Raw genomic sequence first — 22558 nt, 5'->3', positions numbered from 1 at the left:
GGATACATTTGTGAATAGGACTGTGCCATCTAGAAGTTCACAGCTTAGAGGGCCAGACATGACTACAACACAGTATAGTAGAGAACATACTAGCATAATAGAGAACATACACAGTGAAATAGACAACATACAAGAAGCCTAGAGTGAGGGCTGGGATGTCACTTAGGACTTCAAAGGTGAGCAGGAGTTTGCATGATAAAGACATGCCACATACAAGAACAGTGGAGTGAAAGAAGTGGGTGTCACTGTGTATGTGCCTGAGTCCCAGAGAACACGAAGGCAGAATGTCAGGAAGTTAGGTGAGAGACCGAAGCTAGGTTAAGAAAGGAAATTAGGCTCTAAAAAATTTTTTATAAAGATGGTAGGCAAAAGAGTGACATGATAAATTGGTTTTTCAAAAAGATAATTCATGGGACCAAATGGAAGACACTGGAAAGGGAACAGGAAGAACATAAAAGAGTAGAGAGCTTCAGAAAATGATTAAAATGACCTGGCAAAAGCCAGTGAGGGACTGACAAGGAGAGTGGAGATGGGATGTGATTTATTCAGGACTTACACAGAAAGCTTATTGATAGGGCTTAGCATTTGCCGGACATAGGATGTGAGCAGGGGAAAAGAAGCCTTGGATAGCTAAGAGATTTCTTGTTTGAGCACTTGAGTTAATGTCACATCATTAATTTGGTAGTAAAAGAGGTACTGCCCTGTTACTGTGTGTGTGTAAATTTGCAGAATCACATGCTTGAAGACCTTTTGTTTATTTATGTCATTAAACACCTGGACCTCCAGGAGGGAAATTTAAAAATAGATTGAAACCTTAAGAAAATAATATTTTTCAATTTGTTTTTAATAAGGTATTCTTCTACTTCTTTTCCAAAGGAATCTTATGATATCCACTGTAAATTCTAATTTTTCACTGTTCCAGATATTCAAAGTTTCATGGTGTATTTCATAAGCTGAATGGCTCAATGGATTCTGTGGCTTGAACAGTCTTTAATCTTTATGGATGAGACAGCATGGTGAAAAAAGAAAAAAAAAAAAAGAAGAGCAGACATCTGCCAAAAGGCTACATGTGCCAAATGGGAAATGAGAGCACATTTAGAGAAAAAGGAAGAAGGAACAACAGGAGGGTTAATACCTCTGTTTTACTGCTAAGGAAGTTTCTAAATGGGAAGAATTTGTTTAATGATCAGTTTCATATAATAGGGGTCCAGGTCAAAAATAACATGAATCCTTTTTAGAAGACAGGAGCTGTTGAATTCTTATATTATTGTTTTAGGGACATCTATTGTATCAGATTAAAAGACGACTGTATTAACTATTAGCCAGTGTTACAAATGTAAACAAAATGAATGACATTTTAATGAAAAGCAACTTTTACTCACTAAACTACAATTTACCTAGCACATTCACTGTTTTAAAAAATACATAAAATTACTACTGAGAATAGGGAAGGACTGTGGACAAGATAGTTGGAACTTGAGCAGTCAGCAATCTCAGACCATGAGGTGGGGTCCTTAGGAATAGACACCACACACAGCTGAGCAAAGACAGAAAGGGCCCAGGTCCCTGACCTCATAAATAAACATCTCAGGCCTAGATTACCTCCCTGGATTTTCCAAACATAAGAGAGGAATAAATTCTATTTCATTTAAGCATCTTTCTCTTAGCTCCTTGTTTTTCATTGTCAAACCTACTTCTAACAGAAACAACTCTCATTATCTTAGTGTTTTTTTGGTTTTTGTATGTGTGTAATTGCTCTTACAAAGAGTAGGTATTATCTTGTACAGACTGTCTTTTCATTTATCAATTTATATTTTCTTATGCTAAAAAAATTATATGACACAATCTTTGAAGACTACCATAGAAATTCTACCATATGCATGTACCATCATTTATATAACCAATTCCATGTTTGGGGACATTTAGTAAGTAGTTTACTTATCAGTGGACTTCCTCAACTTATTATAACTTACTAGCTAACATGAGGACCAAAAATTATACAGCTATACCTTCACAACACAATCCAGATAATAAATATTCTTTGCCATACAGTGTTGAGCAGAGTGACCATTATTTCACTCAATTCAATTCTAAGGTGGAGTCAAGCACAGAAGAGAGGTAGGAGGAGGTATCCAGCAGATGTTGGGTTATTTGTCCACCAGAGATGAAGACAGCAGATAATGCTGCCATTCTTTATAAACTTATTATAATTAATATTTTATCAAGAATTCAGACTAGAAGTTTCACCCCCACAAAAACACTTTCTTTATAAGCTCCATGTCAATTTCTTTGGTCTAATTGGGCAGAAATAGTTAAGACTTAGGTTGAAACTCTATACTAAAGATACTTTGGTGACATTAGGAAGCTCAAACACTATAAAATCATATCTAAACTTGACATAAAATAAAGAACAGTAAAACAAACTCTAGTCAATAATTTTATTTGAATCATTCTCAAGGTCCAGTAAATATCCTAAGAGTGATGAAAAAGCAATTCTGTGTGTTAAGCTGTCAGAATTTACAACCATACCATCATGTAGCCGAGAACTCTAATCCTGGGAGCCAGGAGTCCTCAGATGCAACAATTAGCTCATGTCAGATATGGTCTCCTAGAGCAGAAAAGTAGAGTAATTCTCCTTACACACATTTTCAATAACAAGGTTTAGAACAAAACAAAATTGTTTTATGATTGATTTCAGGGGAGACAAAAATGGACAGTTACCTAGAATTTCCAGTTACCTATTATTCTATCATATGAACAATGATTCATATTTAATCAAAATGTAATTTTTCCTTAGGAGCCAAATGACATTTGTAGAAATAGGGATACATCTGCACTCAACCTCTCACAAACTAAGCTGTAGTGCAGCTTGCCCTCTTATCCAAAATGACAGGATAATATAGTGCTTCTTCTGTTAGGTTCAGGAAACATTAATTGGACATCTGTGTGCTGAGTATACATATAGTCATTCCATTAGTATTTATGGCAAGCATAAGTGTGTACATGCCCAAATTTTCCAACAATTCAAATACAGTAACAGCTTCTCTCTCCAGGGGTCATTGACCCAGAATTCTCAACTACTGGAAACACTCCCATGTGTAAAAGTAAGCAAATCAGTATACAAACAGACACAACAGACAGCACAAAGTTCACATTCTAAAAGTATTTACACTTCACTCAAAGGGAGCCACTCAGGCACTCACCCAAATTTATTTCTTCTCATTGTAGACACAATTTGGGAAAACTTGCTTATATGATTTCTAACTTTTGACAGATTAAAAGGAGTGAGATGCCAGGGGCAAGGACAATGACAGTTAAAAAAAAAAAGTGAAGCTTTACATCTTACACTAATAGTAAAGACAGAAAAATTTACTAAAGGAGACAGGAGAACTTAAAATATACACAACTAGGGCCTTTTAGTTTAGGAGTACATGGTTCTAGCCTATAGCTGGGCCCAGAACCGAGATGATGAACATAACCAGAATAATCAAGACAAAATTATACTTATTAAGAAAGTAATACTCCGTATCTTTTCAAAGAGTTCTATAAAATTGTTTTTAAAAATCTAAGCATCTCAGAAAATAAATTCTCAAGGTCTCTTACAACTAAAAATTCTATACATTCAAGATTCTCTAGAAAAATCAGGAACTCTTTATTCCCCAATGATGTGATATATATATATCTTACAATAAAAAAATTATTATTGTAGTAGACAATGTATATCTACAGCAATATATACTTTGAAATAGTGCAGGCTAAGTTCCAGACCACTACAATAAAGCAAATACTGCAATAAAGCAAGTCAAATGAATTTTTTGGTGTCTCAATACATTTAAGAGTTATGTTTACACTATACTGTATTCCATTAAGTATGCAAAATCATTATGTCTGAAAAACAGCAATATACACCTTATTTTAAAAATATTGCTAAAAAATGATAATCATCATCCAAACTTCCACCAAGTCATAATCTTTTTGCAGGTGGAGAGTCTTGCCTTGATGTAGATGGCTGCTGACTGATCAGGCGGGATGGTGGTTGGAGGCTGGGGTGGCAGTTTCTTAAAAGAAGACAACAATGAAGTTTGCCTCATCAGGTGATTCTTCCCTTGATGAATGATTTCTCTGTAGCATGTGATGCTATTTGAGAGCATTGTAACCACAGTAGAACTTTGTTCAAAATTGCAGTCAGTCCTCTCAAACGCTGCCAATGCTTTGTCAACTAGTTCATGTAATATTCTAAATTCTTTGTTGTCATCTTAACAACCTTCCCAGCATCTTCACTAGGAGCAGATTCTGTCTCAAGAAAGCACTTTCTTTGCTCATCCATAAGAAGCAATTCCTCAGGTGTTCAAGTTTTATCATGAGATACAGCAACTCAGTCACATCCTCAGGCTCCACTTCTAACTCCAATTCTCTTGTTTCCACATCAGAAGTTGTTTCCTCCATTGAAATCTTGAACCCCTCCAAGTCATCCATGAGGGTTGGAATCAATTTCTTCCAAACTCTTTTTCATGTTGATATTTTGACCATCTCCCATGAATCATGAATGTTCTTAATGGCACCTAGAATGGTAAATTCTTTCCAAAAGGTTTTTAATTTACTTTACCTAGATCCATCAGAGCAATCAGTCTATGGCAGCTGTAGTCTTACAAAATGTATTTCTTAAATAAGATGACTTGAAAGTTAAAAGTACTCTTTGATCCTTGGGCTGCAGAATGGATGTCATGTTAGCAGTCAAGAAAATAACATTGTTTTCATTTTACATTTTTTCCAATTACATCCAATTAACTTAAGCCCATTTACTGAATAATGCATCATTCTCCCTCTGATTTGAAAGGTCTTCTTTATTATATCTTAATTCTGGTATGTATTTGGGTCTCTTATAATGAATGACTTCAACGTTATCTTTTTCATACCTTTCACAGATATATTTTAGTATCTGACAGATTGTTTTCTGCACCACTATTTAGAATTCTTCATTCTTTTGCATAATTTTATATATAAATTTTACAATGAGCATTTGTGGTTCAAAAATCATTTTGTTATTCTTACTGAGATTTCATTAAATTTGTATATTAATTTAGGGAAAATTTATGTATTTTCCAATCCTTGAGCTTATCCAAGATGGGTTAGTCTTCCTTTGTGATTCTAAGCAGCATTTTAAAGCCTTATACACCTACATCAGGCCATCTCAACCTCAGCACTATTGACACTGGACAATCAAAAATATCTCTAGATGTTGCCAGATGTCTCCTGGGGGGCAAAATCAGCCCCAGTTGAGAACCACTGATCTAGACCAAGCACACTTCTCTTTAAGTTTAATACCACGTTTGTTTCTTTCTTTTCATACAAATGGTATCTTCTCTTATGTTGTCTATATTAACATTACTTATCTTCACATTTAAATTACATATCCAGCCACTTTAATTCTCTTACTATTTATAATAGCTTCTCAGTTGATTCTCATGAGTTGATGATGTAGATAACTGTATCATCTGCAAAATGACAGTTTTACCTTCTTTTTTTCTACTTTTTAAATTAATTTCTGTTTTTCTAACTGCATTGTCTAGCCCACAATAATGTAAGCCAAGTTAGTAATAGTGAACATCCTTATGTTGAATGCTTCTAATATGTCCCTTTTAAGCCATGTTGGTTGGGTTAGATACAATGTTATCATTTAAAGGAATAGTGTATCATGAAAAGGAAGTATCCATCTCCCTCTCTTCTTTTTCAGTAGTTTTTAACCAAGGGCAGATGTTAAATTTACAGAGAGACTTTCCAACATCTATAGAGATAGTCATATGCTTTTTCATTAATGAAGAAAATTATTTGAATTCAACAATTTCTAGAATAAGCCCCACTGAGTAATAGTACATCATTCTTTTACATTTACAAGTGTTTGTCTATTACCTTTAAGTTAAATGATGGTTTGCCTGATTATGAAATTTGGGGGTAGGGAGTCACACATTTTCCCTACAGATCTATATGTACATCATCTATCTTTTAGAACTGAATACTGCTCTTCGGGAATCCAAGGCAGGCCTGATTTCCCCTCTGTATACATAACTTGATCCACTTGCCTTTGTCTCTGAAATCTACTTAGTGTATTAGGACATGTATTTATTTTGAAAATTGTGCTTTAATCTTTTTTAAAATGATAGTGTTTTCAATCTATTGATCAAACAGTTCTTTAGTTTCTGATAAGGGCTCTTAAATTATATCTTTAAATATTATTTTTCATCCTTTTAAAAAATCTTCCTAGGGACGATGGTTATACAGATAACAGACTATTTTTGGCATGGTTTACAAATTTATTATTTTCCTTGTAATTCTTATTTATTTATTTATTTTTAATTTTTGTATCATTAATATACACTTAACATGAGTAACATTGTGGTTACTAGGTTATGCCCATTATCAAGTTCCCAGCACATCCTCCATTACAGTCACTGTCCATAAGTGTAATAAGATGATATAGAATCACTATTTGTCTTCTCTGTGCTATACTGCCTTCGCTCTGACCCCGCATACATTCTGAGTACTAATCGTAATGCCCCATTTACCCCTTATCCCTCCCCAATCCCCCCCATCCTCCCCAGTCCCTTTCCCTTTGGTAACTGTTAGTCCATTCTTGGGTTCTGTGAGTCTGCTGCTGTTTTGTTCCTTCAGTTTTTCCTTTGTTTTTATACTCCACAGATGAGTGAAATCATTTGATACTTGTCTTTCTCTGCCTGGCTTATTTCACTGAGAATAATACCCTTTAGCTCCATCCATGTTGTTGCAAATGGTAAGATGTGTTTTCTTCTTATGGTTGAATAATATTCCATTGTGTATATGTACCACCTATTCTTTATCCATTCACCTACTAATGGACACTTAGGTTGCTTCCATTTCTTGGCTATTGTAAATAGTGCTGCAATAAACGTAGGGGTGCATATGTCTTTTTGAAACAAAGCATTCTTAGGGTAAATTCCTAGGAGTGGAAATCCTGGGTCAAATGGTATTTCTATTTTTAGTTTTATGAGGAACCTCAGTACTGCTTTCCACAGTGGTACAACTAATTTACATTCCCACCAGCAGTGCAGGAGGGTTCTCCTTTCTCCACATCCTTGGCAACATTTGTTGTTGTTTGTCTTTTGGATGTTGACCATCCTAACTGGTGTGAGGTGATATCTCATTGTAGTTTTAATTTGCATTTCTCTGATAATTAGCGATGTGGTACATCTTTTCATGTGCTTGTTGGCCATCTGAATTTCTTCTTGGGAGAAGTGTCTGTTCAGATCCTGTGCCCATTTTTTAATTGGTTTATTTGTTCTTTGTTTGTTAAGGTACATGAGCTCTTTATATATTCTGGATGTCAACCCCTTATTGGATATGTCATTTATGAATATATTCTCCCATACTGTAGGATGTCTTTTTGTTCTATTGATGGTGTCCTTTGCTGTACAGAAAAGTTTCATTTGGTCCCACTTGTTCAATTTTGCTTTTGTTTCCCTTGCCCGTGGAGATATGTTCATGAAGAAGTTGTTCATGTTTGTATTCAAGAGAGTTATGCCTATGTTTTTTTCTAAGGGTTCTATGGTTTCATGACTTACATTCAGGTCTTTGATCCATTTCGAGTATACTTTTGTGAATGGAGTTAGACAGTAATCCAGTTTCATTCTCTTACATGTAGCTGTCCAGTTTTGCCAACACCAGTTGTTGAAGAGGCTGTCATTTCCCCATTGTATATCCATGGATCCTTATGGTATATTAATTGACCATTTATGCTTGGGTTAATATCTGGACTCTCTATTCTGTTCCACTGGTCTATGGGTCTGTTCTTGTGCCAGTACCAAATTGTCTTGATTATTGTTGCTTTGTAGTAGAGCTTGAAGTCAGGGAGCATAAACCCCTCTGCTTTATTCTTCCTTCTAAGGATTGCTTTGGCTATTTGGGGTCTTTTGTAGTTCCATATGAATTTTAGAACTTTTTGTTCCAGTTCGTTGAGGAATGCTGTCAGTATTTTGATAGGGATTGCAGCACTGAATCTGTATCTTTAGGCAGGATGGCCATTTTGGCCATATTAATTCTTCCTACCCAAGAGCATGGGATGAATTTCCATTTATTAGTGTCCTCTTTAATTTCTCTCATGAGTGTCTTGTAGTTTTCAGGATATAGGTCTTTCACTTCCTTATTTAGGTTTTGTCCTAGGTATTTTATTCTTTTTGATGCAATTATGAATAGAATTGTTTCCCTGATTTCTCTTTCTGCTAGTTCATCATTAGTGTATAGGAATGCAACAGATTTCTGTATATCAATTTTGTTTCCTGTGACTTTGCTGAATATTAGTTCTAGTAGTTTTGGAGTGGAGTCTTAGGGTTTTTTATGTACAGTATCATGTCTTCTGCAGACAGTGACAGTTAGACTTCTTCCTTACCAAGCTGAATGCATTTTACTTCTTTGTGTTGTGTGATTGCTATGGCTAGGACCTCCAGTACTATGTTGAATAAAAGTGGGAAGAGTGGGCATCCTTGTCTTGTTCCTGATCTTAGTGGAAAAGCTTTCAGCTTCTTGCTGTTAAGTATGATGTTGGCTGTGGGTTTGTCATAAATGGCCTTTATTATGTTGAGGTACTTGCCCTCTATACCCATTTTGTTGAGAGTTTATATCATGAGTGAATACTGAATTTCATCAAATGCTTTTTCAGCATCTATGGAGAAGATCATGTGGTTTTTGTCCTTTTCATTGATGTGGTGGATGACGTTGATGGATTTTCGAATGTTGTACCATCCTTGCATCACTGGGATGAATATCACTTGATCATGGTGTATGATCCACTTGATGTATTTTTGAATTCGGTTTGTGAATATTTTGTTGAGCATTTTTGCATCTATGTTGATCAGGGATATTGGTCTGTAATTTTCTTTTTTTGTGGTGTCTTTGCCTGGTTTTGGTATTAGAGTGATGCTGGCTTAATGGAATGAGTTTGGGTGTATTTCCTCCTCTTCTATTTTTTGGAAAAGCTTAAGAATGGGTATTATGCCTTCTCTAAATGTCTGATAAAATTCAGTGGTGAATCCTTCTGGTCCGCGGGTTTGGCTCTTGGGTAGTTTTTTGCTTACCAATTCAATTTCGTTGCTGGTAATTGGTCTGTTTAGATTTTCTGTTTCTTCCTGGTTCAGTCTTAGAAGGTTGTATTTTTCTAGAAAGTTGTCCATTTCTTCTAGGTTATCCAGTTTGTTAGCATAAATATTTTCATAGTATTCTCTAATAATTCTTTGTATTTCTGTGGGGTGTGTTCTGATTTTTCCTTTCTCATTTCTGATTCTGTTTATGTGTGTAGATTCTCTTTTTTTCTTAATACTACTGGCTAGGGGTTTAACTATTTTGTTTATTTTCTCAAAGAACCAGCTCTTAGTTTCATTAATTTTTTCAATTGTTTTACTCTTCTCAATTTTATTTATTTCATTTCTGATCTTTATTATGTCCCTCCTTCTGCTGACTTTAGGCCTCATTTGTTCTTTTTCCTGTTTCAATAATTGTGACTTTAGACTATTCATTTGGGATTTTTCTTCCCTCTTTAAATAGGCCTGGATTGCTATATACTTTCCTCTTAGAACTGCCTTCATGGTGTCCTACAGAATTTGGGCATTGTGCTGTTGTTGTCATTTGTCTCCATATATTGCTTGATCTCTGCTTTAATTTGGTCATTGATCCATTGATTCTTTAGGAGCATGTTGTTAAGCCTCCATGTGTTTGTGAGCCTTTTCGCTTTCTTGGTACAATTTATATCTAGTTTTATACCTTTGTGGTCTGAGAAGTTGGTTGGTAGAATTTCAATCTTTTTGAATTTACTGAGGCTCTTTTTGTGGCCTAGTATGTGGTGTATTCTGGAAAATGTTCCATGTGTGCTTGAGAAGAATGTGTATCCTGCTGCTTTTCAGTGGAGAGTTCCATAGATGTCTGTTAGGTCCATCTGTTCTAATGTGTTATTCAGTGCCACTGTGTCCTTACTTATTTTCTGTCTGGTTGATCTGTCCTTTGGAGTGAGTGGTGTGTTGAAGTCTCCTAAAATGAATGCATTGCATTCTATTTCCCCTTTAATTATGTTAGCATTTGTTCACATATGTAGGTGCTCCTGTGTTGGGTGAATAGATATTTATAATGGTTATATTCTCTTGTTGGACTGACCCCTTTATCATTATGTAATGTCCTTCTTTGTTTCTTGTTACTTTCTTTGTTTTGAAGTGTATTTTGTATCATACAAGTACTGCAATGCCTGCTTTTTTCTCCCTATTGTTTCCATGAAATATCTTCTTCCATCCCTTCACTTTTAGTCTGTGTATGTCTTTGGGTTTGAGGTAAGGCTCTTGTAGGCATCACATAGATGGGTCTTACTTTTTTTATCCATTCTATTACTCAGTGTCTTTTGATTGGCGCATTCAGTCCATTTACATTTAGGGTGATTACCTGTATGTACTTATTGCCATTGCAGGCTTTGGATTCATGGTTACCAACAGTTCAAGGGTAGCTCTTTACTATCTAGCTATCTAACTTAACTCACTTATTATGCTATTATAAACACAGTCTGATGATTCTTTATTTCTCTCCCTTCTTTTTCTTCCTCCTCTTCTCTTTATATGTTAGGTGTTTTATTCTGTACTCTTTGTGTTTCCCTTGACTGATTTTGTGGATAGCTGATTTTATTTTGCCTTTAGTTAGTATTTCATTGGTCTACTTTCTTTGCTGTGGTTTTATTTTCTATGGTGACAGCTATTTAGCCTTAGGCATACTTCCCTATACAGCAGTCCCTTTAAAATACATTGTAGAGATGGTTTGTGGTAGGTAAATTCCCTCAACTGTTGCTTATCTGGGAAATGTTTAATCCCTTCTCCAAATTTAAATGATAATCTTGCCAGGTAGAATATTCTTGGTTCTAGGTCCTCCTGCTTCATTGCATTAAATATATCATGCCACTTCCTTCTGGCCTGTAAGGTTTTTGCTGAGAAGTCTGATGAGAGCCTGATAGGTTTTCCTTTGTAGGTGATCTTTTTTCTCTCTCTGTCTGCCTTTAATACTCTGTTGTTTTCTTTGATCTTTGCCATTTTAATTATTATATGTCTTGGTGTTGTCCTAATTAGGTCCCTTGTGTTAGAAGATCTGTGGACTTCCATGGTCTGAGAGACTATTTCCTTTCCCAGATGGGGAAGTTTTTAGCAATTATTTCTTCAAAGATACTTTCTATCCCTTTTTCTCTCTTCTTCTTCTTCTGGTACCCCTATAATGCGAATATTGTTCCATTTGGATGGAACGGTGGTCACACAGTTCTCTTAATATTCTTTCATTCCTAGAGATCCTTTTATCTCTCTCTAACTCAGCTTCTCTGTATTCTCGTTCTCTGATTTCTATTCCATTAACAGTCCCTTCCACCTCATCCTGTCTGCTCTTAAATTCTTCCATTGCTTGTTTTATTTCTGTTATCTCCCTCCTGAATTCATCCCTTAGCTCTTGAATATTTCTCTGTAGCTCCATCAACATGCTTATTACTTATTTGAATTCTTTTTCAGGAAGATTGTTGATTTCAGTCTCACCAAGCCCTCTCTCTGGTGTTTGATAGATTTTGGACTGGACTAGGTTCTTCTGCCTTTTCATGGCGATGGGAGTGGTCACCAGCAATGGTGTGTGTGTCAGCTGGGAGAACAAAGTCCCTTCCTGCTTGCTGGTTGCCTTGCCTATTTCTGCTGTCTGTGCCAGTTAACCACACACAGGGAGTAGCTTCTGGGTTAATCCCCTGAGCTGCCATGGGTGGGGTAGCCTTCAACATGGCCTAGGGCAAAGGTTGGGGTCGCAGGACAGCAGTGTGTGTTCTTCTGCAAGATCAAAGCTCCTTTGTGCATCCCAGTCTCTGCACCCATCTCCGCAGTCTGTGCCAGTCAACCGCACATAGGGAGCAACCTCTGCATTAATCCACTGAGCTGCCGTGGGCGGGGCAGCCCTTGGGATGGCTTAGGGCACTGGTGGGGGTCACAGGCCAGTGGTGCATGTTCTGCTGCAAGAACAAAGCCCCTTTGTGTTTCTCTGACTCTGCGCCCATCTCCACGGTCTGTACCGGTTAGCCACGTGCAGGGAGCAGCCTCTGTGTTGATCCCGAGTTGCCGTGGGCAGGACAGCCCTTGGGATGGCCTAGGGTACTGGCGGGGGTCGCAGGTGAGCAGCGCATGTTCTGCCATGAGAACAAAGCCTCTTTGTGCCTCCCATACTCTACACCGGTCTCCACTGTCTGTGCCGGTCATCCGTGCACAGGGAGCAGCCTCTGGGTCTAGGTTGGTTAGCCGCACTCAGGAAGAAGCCTCTGCGCTAAGTTGTGTGGTTGCTGTAGGCGGGGCTGCTCCCCGGCTCTTCTGCAGCAATGGTGGGTCAGCCAGTTTGCTTGCAGTGCTGTCAGGGGGCATGGAATGGCAGGCTGCTTATCACCATGAGGGGCTTTGGAGCTGCACTGCCACCCAGGGGGTTAGGGCACCTGAATTTTCTTAAAGTTCCCAGCCTGCTGGACTGGGTGTGCCAGGATGATTTTCCAGCTGTTAAATGCTTGTCCCTTTAAGACTTTTAAACCACCCACTTTTCTTTTGTCCCAGGGCAGCCTGCTGTGGGAACCTGTTCGCAGTCTCAATCTTGGACCTTGCTTTTCCACTCCTCCAATATCCAGTGCACCATGCAGTGTGTATCTGTGCTCCCAGAGCAGACCACCAGGGCAGGTTATTTAGCAGTCCTGTGTTTCCACTCCCCCCACCACCCCACTCTGGTTCCTTTCCTCCCGCCAGTGAGCTGGGGTGGGGGGAGTGCTTGGGTCTTGCTGGGTCACAGCTTTGTATCATACCCTTTTCCATGAGATGTTGAGTTCTCGCAGATGTAGATGTAGCCTGGCTCACGTACTGTATCTTTTGGTCACTCTTTTAGGAATAGTTGTATTTGCTGTATTTTCAAAATATATATGGTTTTGGGAGGAGATTTCTGCCACCCTACTCACCCTGCCATCTTGAGAATCTATCTCCTGTAATTCTTTTTAACTCTAAATTGTTATTTCATTTTGCCTTCTCTTTTCAATTCTCTTTCCTGTCCCTTAGTGTGCTTTTATAGTGTCCTTTTTTTGTTTGTGCTGCTTCCAAGGTTTTTGTTACTAAAATAGTTTTTTTTCTTTTCTTCTTGTCTGAGTTTCCATATTGATCCTTCTGCTGTCTTGCCATATATTTCCTGAGCTCTTGTATCTTTGCTTTTCAAGCACTTGTGTTTTGGCAGTGATTATACTGAAAAAAAAATATATTTGTATAAGTTAAATATAAATGTTAAATGTATAGGTTATTTGACAATTTAGACAATTTGAAATATAGGCAATTTCTATTTGTTTATCTGTAGCAACATTTTTTTCTTATCAGTGTTCTTCAAACATATTTTCTTTCCCATTTTTCTAGTTGTAACGTTGTACATAATTCTTTTATTTTATTTTCCTTGCTTAGCACTCGAGTGAGTTGAGTTCTTCTAGGACCAGCAATTTATAGAAGATTCATATGGAAAAATGACTGGGATCGTATTTTGAGCTAGCAGGAATTTACTCTTTGACACAAGGTTGTATGTGTGAGTTATTTTACCTTCAACTTCTCAATCAAAAGAGAATGGTAGTAAAGTCCTGTTCAAAACATTGAGTCTTACTCACAAAATTCTTTGTACGAATGTTACTTCTGGGCATTCTGAATTCAGTCTCAACTACCTTGCTTCTTCACTAGGTCAAACCAGAGGCATGGAAGCTCTTCCAACAGTTTGCATGTCCATTCTCATTGTTCCAAAGAACAAATATTGGTTGTGCCCCTAAGGGTGTCCCACATACTTAATTGTTCTTCCAGCTTTGTTTCAGATCTGTAGTCATAAGGTCTTCCTCTGTAAGCATCTACCTATGCCCTAGTTATCTTTGCTGTATTTGACAGTGCCTTCTCATGCATTGCACTTCGGAGTTTCAGGTGTCTTCTAGGTTTGTCAAAGTTGGAGGATTTTTTTTCTTTCTGTTTCTTTTTCTCATAGTTGCCATTGCAGATTTCCAAGAGAAGAGGGGGAAAATACTAACTTTTTCTCTGTAACTAAAACTGGAAATCCTATCCAGTAAATTATCCTGACTCTAAAACTATCAATAACTCAACTTTTGTGTTTCTGAAGATACAATATATAAATATAGGGCTTTAAGGCGTAATTTCCTAACAACATTTATCAACATACTTAAATGTAGATGGCACAGTTAATAATAGTAGAATCCCTCTTAATTTGGCATGATTAGGATGCATGATCAGTTGGTTAACTGAATTTTAAAGTGGTTATGCAGAACTGGGCTTAACCTAGCAAATGTGCTCCCAGAATCCCCTTCTCTGTATGGTTTCTGGATTAGAGTTGTCAGATGTGAAGGAGGCTGGTGTGAAATTTGTGAGGTGGAAGTGAGGAAACAGCCATTACCAATGTTGCTGCAGTCAGAAAAAGTGATAAACTGTCACAGGGACCAAAATGGATCCTCACTTGCTCTTGCTTTCCTCTGTTCCACATCTAGCTTTTTGTCCTGACTGCTGGCCAAGAGTTACTTCAGGCCAGCCACCAGATGCTAGCTGAGGCTCCAGAGGTAGCTACACTGAGACAACAGTTTCCCAAAGACTTCTCTATGAGGTGAAGTCCTGTTTCTAGTTTTTCCATAAGCTCCTACTTATCCACCCACACCAAGAAGTGGGGCTTGTTGTCAAGGTCACACTAGTTCTTTGGGAGAATCTTGACCAATTCTTAAGAGGCACATAATTAAAAGGATGTAGAAAGGATACAGTAGAACTTTTAAGGTCATCTGCTGTCTATATTCAAAGAAAAATAAAGCAAAAATCTCTGGTACCTTATGGACCATGGACTCTTCATCAGAATTCAGAGACTAGTCCACTATTACTTGTTTTTAGGCCTAACTTTCTTCATTTGCTGTGGCCTGATCAAACGGATTTAGATTCCCTAGGTATTTGTTGAATACTATTACATACTGAGTTCTGAAGTGGCGATTTTCACAGGTATCATCTAATTTAACCCTCATATCAATCCTGGGGGACATGATTTAACTCCATATTCTACATGAAGCAACAGATCAAAGGGGTGGGAGACTTAACCAAGGCTACTGAGATATAAGCAGTCAAGTTGGAGTTGGTTCCAGGTTAGCTCTGTGGGTATTCACCTCAGAGCTGGAAGGAGTATGAATGGGAGATCATACTTCCAAGTCTCATGAAATACACTTGATAAACTGATACAAGTTTTATAATTACAGTATTATAGTGTAAGGAGTTTGTAATTATTTTTTAAACATTATATGACTTGGGGTAGGATAATTTAAAAAATGTGCTAGGAAAGAAGGTACCCATCTTAATAAACTTACATGTAGTTGCTAAGTAACAGTAGTAACTAGATCAATTTTTATAGTAATAAATGATGGTAAAAATAATGGCAGTACTCTCTTTTCAACAACTTCTGGAGACATTATCTATTATCTTTTTATAAAACCCCAGTAGCAAGAGGTAGTTGTTATTTCAGTTAACATGGGATAAAGCAAGCTCAGAAAGTGCCAAGAACGCCAAGCATGTGGAGAAGGCAGGAATAATCATCTCTGTGCCTGCTGTTCTGCCCATTAATACTGGCTTTTCAGCTCTTCCACTATCAAAATGAGTCACTGCCATTTGGCAGAGACAAAAAGATCTGGAAGACAAATTTCAGCTGTAATCTTACAAGTATTCTAAATGTAATACTGTAACTTTTCTGATTTTCTATAATTTTGAGCCAGACCTCTCTCTTCCATCACTCAGACAAAGACTGGAACAAAAAGAAATTGCTCATGCCCTAGTTTTACTGATGCCTTAGATAACACAAGTGCTAAAGGTGGCAGATTTACTTTTTGTTGTCACTAACACGTTTCCCTGGTTTGCTGCACTAAGCAGACCATAGTGAAGAACTTACTCTATAGTAAAATTGATAGTACATCCTCCATCCAGCCTCTAAATGAATTTTGAAGAGATGGGTCTACTGTGTGTACCTTTCTACCCAGTTAACAAATGTATCCAGGATCATGGAAACTCCAGTTATGGTCTCTGTAGAGTTTCGGGTTTCAATCTTCTGGTTTGAGTTAACATAAATGTATAAACATCATTTATTTGGGTGAAACTCTCACCAGACCCAGAAAAATTGAATTGCTAATACTTCCCACTACCAAGCATGTCTACCTCATTTTACTCTTTATTATTTAGATTTTGTTTGAATACTGCTCTCTAGCTGACCAGTATATACTTTATGTATTATATTTCCCATTTGCAAACATCCCTAGAAACAGAACACTTCCATGTTTTGCCCTGTTCCTAGCTCACAAGTCATAGAATGAGGGGGGTGCTGGCAGGGATAGCAAAGTAACACCGGTCATGTACTGCACCTTACGTCCTCTTCAGAGGCTATTACAGTGGCTCCCCACAAATTTTTTATGACATAGGTATCATTACCCCCATTTTCCAAAAAAGGAACTTGAGGATCAGAGAAGTTGAAAGATTTCCCTAATGTTACACAGCTAGTCAACAGTCAGAAGTGATCCAAACCAAGATCTTCCCCCTCTTCCCACAGTCCCACAATGCCTCCTTTATGCCTTTTAAATATATCCTTCATTGTAAGACCTTTAACTTAAAAAAAGCTAATAAATGCTATTTTAAAAAGGAGAGCGAAAAATAAACTTCTCCATCCTCCCTCATAACTATGATAAAGAAAACTAATTACTGTGGTACTCTGCATTTAGTAAAACTCCTGGTCAAAATTTTCGGAAGTGTTTTATAAGTTATTTGTCTCCTTATTATCAGTGCAATGCATCCTCTGCATAGGAGACATGATGAGTAGGGAAAAAGTTTAACTACTTAAAAAAAAAATCATCCCGCTCTCAGTGCTCAGAGATAGTTACAATGAACATTTTGGCATGTTTCTTTCTATTTCTGCTTTTTCTCTTCTAGTACTTTGTATACATTTTCTTCACATAATTGAGATCACTCTGCATATTTACTATTAAATCTCTTTCACATAAAATCATATTGAAAACATTTTTCATGCTATTAAATCCAACAGCCAGTACTGCCCTTAAACTGGGCACTTCCTAGTTGCCTGGGACCCAGTGTCACAGCCCTGTTCTGACCCTCCTCTGGCTATGTCCCTCACTATGAGATAAGGGGTCCATAGGGAAAGGAGGGTGTAGCCACAGAGTCTGTGTCATCTTTGTAGATCACTCTCGAGGCACTTGGAATCCTGAAAATCCATGACCAAAAGGCCCTTGAGGCCTCTTCTCAAGGCTTATCCCTTGATGGATGACAATATTGCACGGTGCAATCCAGGCCCAAGGGGTGGCCCATCGGTCTGAGGGTGTTGGTGGACTTTGGATGTGAGCGTTGGGTGTCCTCACAAGCATGCATAAGTCTCCTTTTGGCATGCGACTTATACAGAGCTGGGAAAAGTAGGGGGCTGGCTCTCTCCATGTTGCTACATTCCAGCATGGAATTCCAAAGTCTGAGAATTCTAAATTTAAATTTGGCCTTCCAGGTCATTTTGAAGGTGTATTTGTCAAAGTAAGAGGAAGAAACATACTCTGTCTGTTAGCTTGATTTACAATGTTTAAATATTTAGATACATATGAGCCTCATTTGCCCTGTTGCTCTGGGCCCCAGAAATATTGTGACAGGAGGCTGATAACAGATGTATTTTTTCATGTGGATATATCATAATACACCTAATCCTTCTTCTAATGTTGAATATTTAAATTATTCCTAATTTTTTAAATGAGGTATGTTAAACATCTATACATAAATGTTTGTCTTCTTTGCTGATTACTTCTTATGACACACTTCAAGAAGAAAAATAATGGGACCAAAGTGTATAAACTCTTAACCAACATCATAAACTAACAGTTAGATTAACATGAGATCTCACTTAATGCAGTCTCTATCTCTCTATCCCCTACCTACATGCCAAATCCATTACCTACCTTCATGGTTACAGAGGCCATGCTTATTTTTAAAGACTTCTATATATGGTCATTTTGTTTCAGGATAGGGGGCTGACTTATGAAACATTTTTTATTTTCTATTTAGCCCATTCCCCCCAGCCTCCTTCCCTATGGCAACCACTAGTCTGCTCTCTGTGTTTGTGATTTTATTTGTTTTGTTTGTTCATTTATTTCATTTTTTAGATTCCACATACAAGTGAAATCATATGGTATTTGCCTTTCTCTTTCTTTAAAAAAGCTTATATTTTAAAATTAATGTATAATTGACAAAACATTATATTAGTTTCAGGAACACAACATAATGATTTGATATTTGTATATATTGTGAAATGATCAACACAGTAAGTCCAGCTAACATCCACAAAGTATCTTCTGACATGCTTTAGAAGTTCATTAAATTTCAATCCCTCAAATCAGGAATGGGTAAACCAAGGCCTGTGGGCCAATTCCAGCCTCCAACCTGTTTTGTAAATAAAGTTTCATTTGAAAACAACCATGTTCATTCATTTCCATATTGTGTACATACGCTTTCATATAACAATGGCAGAACTGAGTAATTACAACAGAGACCATATATGGCTGAGACCTCTAACACCTAAATTTTTACACTCTCTTGAGAAAAAGTTTGCTGACCCTGATCTAAAACTATCACAAAATACAAACCATAAAACAGGAAATTAGAGAATACCGAGTAATCATAAATCTACAATAGGTTCTTCCTCATTTCACAAATTAGATGCCCTGGGCTCAGCAGTCTGGCATTTCTGTTTTGATGTTCCTATTGACATCTTGATCAAATTGTTGATCTTTCCTCTGTTAAACATTAATCAAGTGCCTACTATGTGTCAAGTACACCTTGTACCAGGTACTGAGGGCTCCTGCAAGAATGATTACTCATTTTCTGCTTCAAGGAGTTCATAAATGTGCCTACTATATGCCAAGCACTCCTTGTGCCAGGTTCATGGAAGAAAAATTTATATTTGGCCCCAAGGAACACAACTGGTTTTCCAAATGTGCATCCAAGCTTTCACAAGTCACAGGATTATTCCAGTATCCCAGATCATCTCCCATCACCTCTGAGATTCTAAGAATGCTCTTGTCTAAAGAGCAAGTATGATAAAGACATTGAAGCAGAGAAGCTCCTTTACCTTAGCAACTTGGAGTTTGAGTCACAATAATTAGGCCTCCTTGGTGACAAATCACCAACTGCAGATGGAAGAAGAGCAGGCAAAAAGGCAAAACAAAGCATTCCTATGTACCAAGTAATCCCTCCTGCAGGAATTCCCTTTAGACAGGGAAAAGAACTGCCTACTTCTTGACACTAGGATGAGCAAGAGATTAGTACATGTTTTTTAAATTAAAAACATTGAAATTCCTATTTATGAGAAAAATCCCATATGTGGGTAAGTGAGGAAAGAGAGAAATAAAAGAAGCCATCCCTATTGTTTTGCTCTCCACAAAGATGGGTAATAACAGAGTAATTTGGCTTTGGGAGAGGACATAAACCTGAGCCAAGTATTTCCCAGGATTCTAAGAAATGTGATTTGGATCCAAGTCTGAGGGAAGTATTTTGGAGTTTCAGCAGAAAGAAAAAAGGGGGCAGAGATTATTTAAAACCCTGATACCTTCTAACTTTCTATGGGCACAGTTAATCTGTTTAAAATTACATTAGAAAACTACAAACCAAAAGCAAATGTCTTGATATTCTATTGTCTTGGGTCATCACTGGTAAAGCTATCCTGTATCACTAGGGTAAAAGAGAGAAGATTCTGTTGGGTGGTGGATTTGTGCTCCTTCTCTGCCTCTTGGGACCTGAGCAAACTTGTACAGATATCCTCACTTCTCAGAGCTTTGTCCTTTCAAAATACTGATAATATCATTCACCTTGCTGGGTTCTCTCATGGACTAAAGGAGGTAACACGAGTCAGCTCCTAACAGTTACTGGCATTTAGTCAGTACTGAATAAGATGTAATTTTATTGTTGTTATCATAATTTCCAATACATGTTAAAGCCCCAAAACAGACTTCGTGGAGTTGGTAGGCTAGATACTTGCCTTCATGTTCCAGCTTGGTAATTACTTGTCTAGCTCCTATTCTTTTTTTTCCCCAGTTACTGAAATTCTACTAACAGAGATGTCTTCCTTGGCTACTGAAATCTCTCCCATTGAGAGTGGCCAGCAAAAATGCGTATGCCTCCACATGCTTGACATCGTAACATATCACCTGAGCCCTTTCGGGAGATTAGATGCTATCTAGCTGATAATCATGTCTTTAGAATAAAGTTCTCATGTTAAGTAGCACATACACTTGGAGGAGGGAAAAAAATACTTAGCAGACAGGTGAGTGGGTAACATTTTGGCCGTAATTTATCATTTTGCCAAGGATTATCTCCAATGGCTCATTTGTGGAAATGTGCTCATTTGCAAAGAGGAATACTATCTGCAAAAGGAGAGACCAGTCCTGCCTGTTCATGCCAATTCAAAACCATTAGAATGACTTGTTCTGACCTACTTAGAATAAACAAAGTTCCATGCAACTATTAACTATTTGCATCTATTCCCTAACTGTGTTATAAAAGCACAGTTCTCAGAATATCTCCAAAGAATCTGCCAAGGACTTTGTTTATTTTCTCTTGTGAGAGAAGTCAAAGATAGCCAGTACTTGCATTTCTAATTGGCTTCTTTAAAGTGTCTTGATTATTACATTCTTTTTCAAGGGCTTAAATGTCCCTTCTACCTAGTCCTTGCGTGGCTAAGAAAATCCATTATTGTCTTCTGTCCCTCACCAAGCATGAGAGCTGTTCGTCTCAACTTCTTCCCCTCCCTCACTCCTTTCACTCCTTGTAAATATTACTCATATATTCAACACTTTATGGACAGTGCTTTCTCAAAGTTTGACAATACAGGCCCTCTACTCACCAAATCCAGAAACCTGATGTCTGTCTTCATCCTCTACAACAGTGGGTTTCAAACAAGATGTTTGCTACACAAGATAATATTTGGGGTGCAAGAACAAAAAAACGTTAACTTTTATGTTTTTACTTTTAACTTTAAAATTTTATTTTGTATATTTTTTTACAATGTGTATGATATTAATACAGTGGGGATAATTACTCAAGGTCTTATTAATGGTATATGTAACCAATAAAATTTGGGAGCTCACTCCTATACAGCAGTAGTTCTCAAAGAATGGTACTTGGATCCTGGGATTTTCTGAGATCCTTTTAGAGCATCCTCAAGGTCAAAACTCTTTTCACAATAAAACTGAGATGGAATTTAATTTTTTCACTTATTCTCTCATGAGTATACAGTGGAATTTTCCAGAAGATACATGATATGTGATGTTTCAACAGATTGAATGCAGAAGCAGATATGAGAACCCAGTAGTTTTCTGTTAAGCCAAACATTAAAAGGACTTATAAAAAATGTAAAACATTGATATTATCATTTAATTTCTTCTTGTTTTATGAAAGTAGTTTTTCATAAAAATGTTACTCATATTAACATGTGATAAATGATTACTGCTATTTTAAAATGAAATAAATATTTTTAAATTTTAGTTTTAAATGTCATTACGATAAATATCAATAGCTATACAATGGTGTTTTAGAGCTGGCTCCTACAAGTTTGCAAGTGAGCTATTCACAGCTTGAAATAGTCCATGTGGGAGTTTACACCACAGAAATCATCAAATGCAATAAATCAAGGTTTTTGTTTTAAAGAACTGGTTTACCAGCTCACCACTGGATATAACTCATTTAAACAAAAATTTCTTTGGGATCCTCAACCATTTTTAAGAATGTAAAGGGTTCCTAAAGCCAAACAATTGGGAACCGCTGCTCTAAATCATTTAACACTATTAATTGCTACATTCTTGATATTCCCTCCCTGCCCCCACCTCCCTCTTCACTCCCTAACTCTGCCTGCCTTTGGCTTAGCTAACATGGCACAACACAAAATCCCCTTCTGCTTGTCTAATTCTTATTCTTCATTCTTCCTATTTTGTCTCCAACCTGATAGAGACCAGTCATTCTCCTAATTTGTTCTCTCAAACTTTTCTCTGCCAAAATATAGTGCTTCTCAAAGTGCATTAGAATTATTCAGGGTGCTTATTTAAAATAAATATTCCTGGGGCAACTGTATCACTCCAAACTTACTGAATCACAAGTCCCAAGTTGCCTCATATAAGCTTTTGATGAAGGCACTCCTCTAAGCCTTCTGTCTTCTCCGCAGGAGACCTTCAGTCTTCTGGTTTCTTTGAAGACTCTCCCCTTAAAGCTTCCTCTAAATTCCCTCACCCACTCCCTCTCAGGTACCAACTTTCCTACCCATCATTTGCAATCCAAGATTTTTAGACCGGGGATCCCTGGTCTAGATTTGCACTGTCTCATATGGTAACCTCTAGGTATGGTGTAGCTGTTTAAATTAAGATTAAATTAAAAATTCATTGCTCAACTGTGCTAGTCACATTTCAAGTGCTCAAGAGCCACAT

General features: G+C 37.3%; 1 protein-coding gene across 8 annotated transcripts in view; it reads right to left on the bottom strand.

Moving 5' to 3' along the window:
• GREB1L (GREB1 like retinoic acid receptor coactivator) overlaps positions 1 to 22558 on the bottom strand; it is a 246383-nt gene that overhangs the window by 154794 nt on the left and 69031 nt on the right. Inside the window, exon 2 of one of the 8 annotated variants that reach the window (XM_037017902.2) lies at positions 20986 to 21049. The exons of the other annotated variants lie outside the window; for them this stretch is intronic. The gene's annotated coding sequence lies outside the window, so the exon portion shown is untranslated. The remainder of the gene's footprint in view (positions 1 to 20985; positions 21050 to 22558) is intronic. 8 annotated transcript variants of the gene reach the window in all.

This window comes from Manis javanica, chromosome 9 (genome assembly GCF_040802235.1).
Source record: "Manis javanica isolate MJ-LG chromosome 9, MJ_LKY, whole genome shotgun sequence".
Lineage (NCBI taxonomy): Eukaryota > Metazoa > Chordata > Mammalia > Pholidota > Manidae > Manis > Manis javanica.
This window is presented reverse-complemented; position numbering and strand designations above follow the sequence as displayed.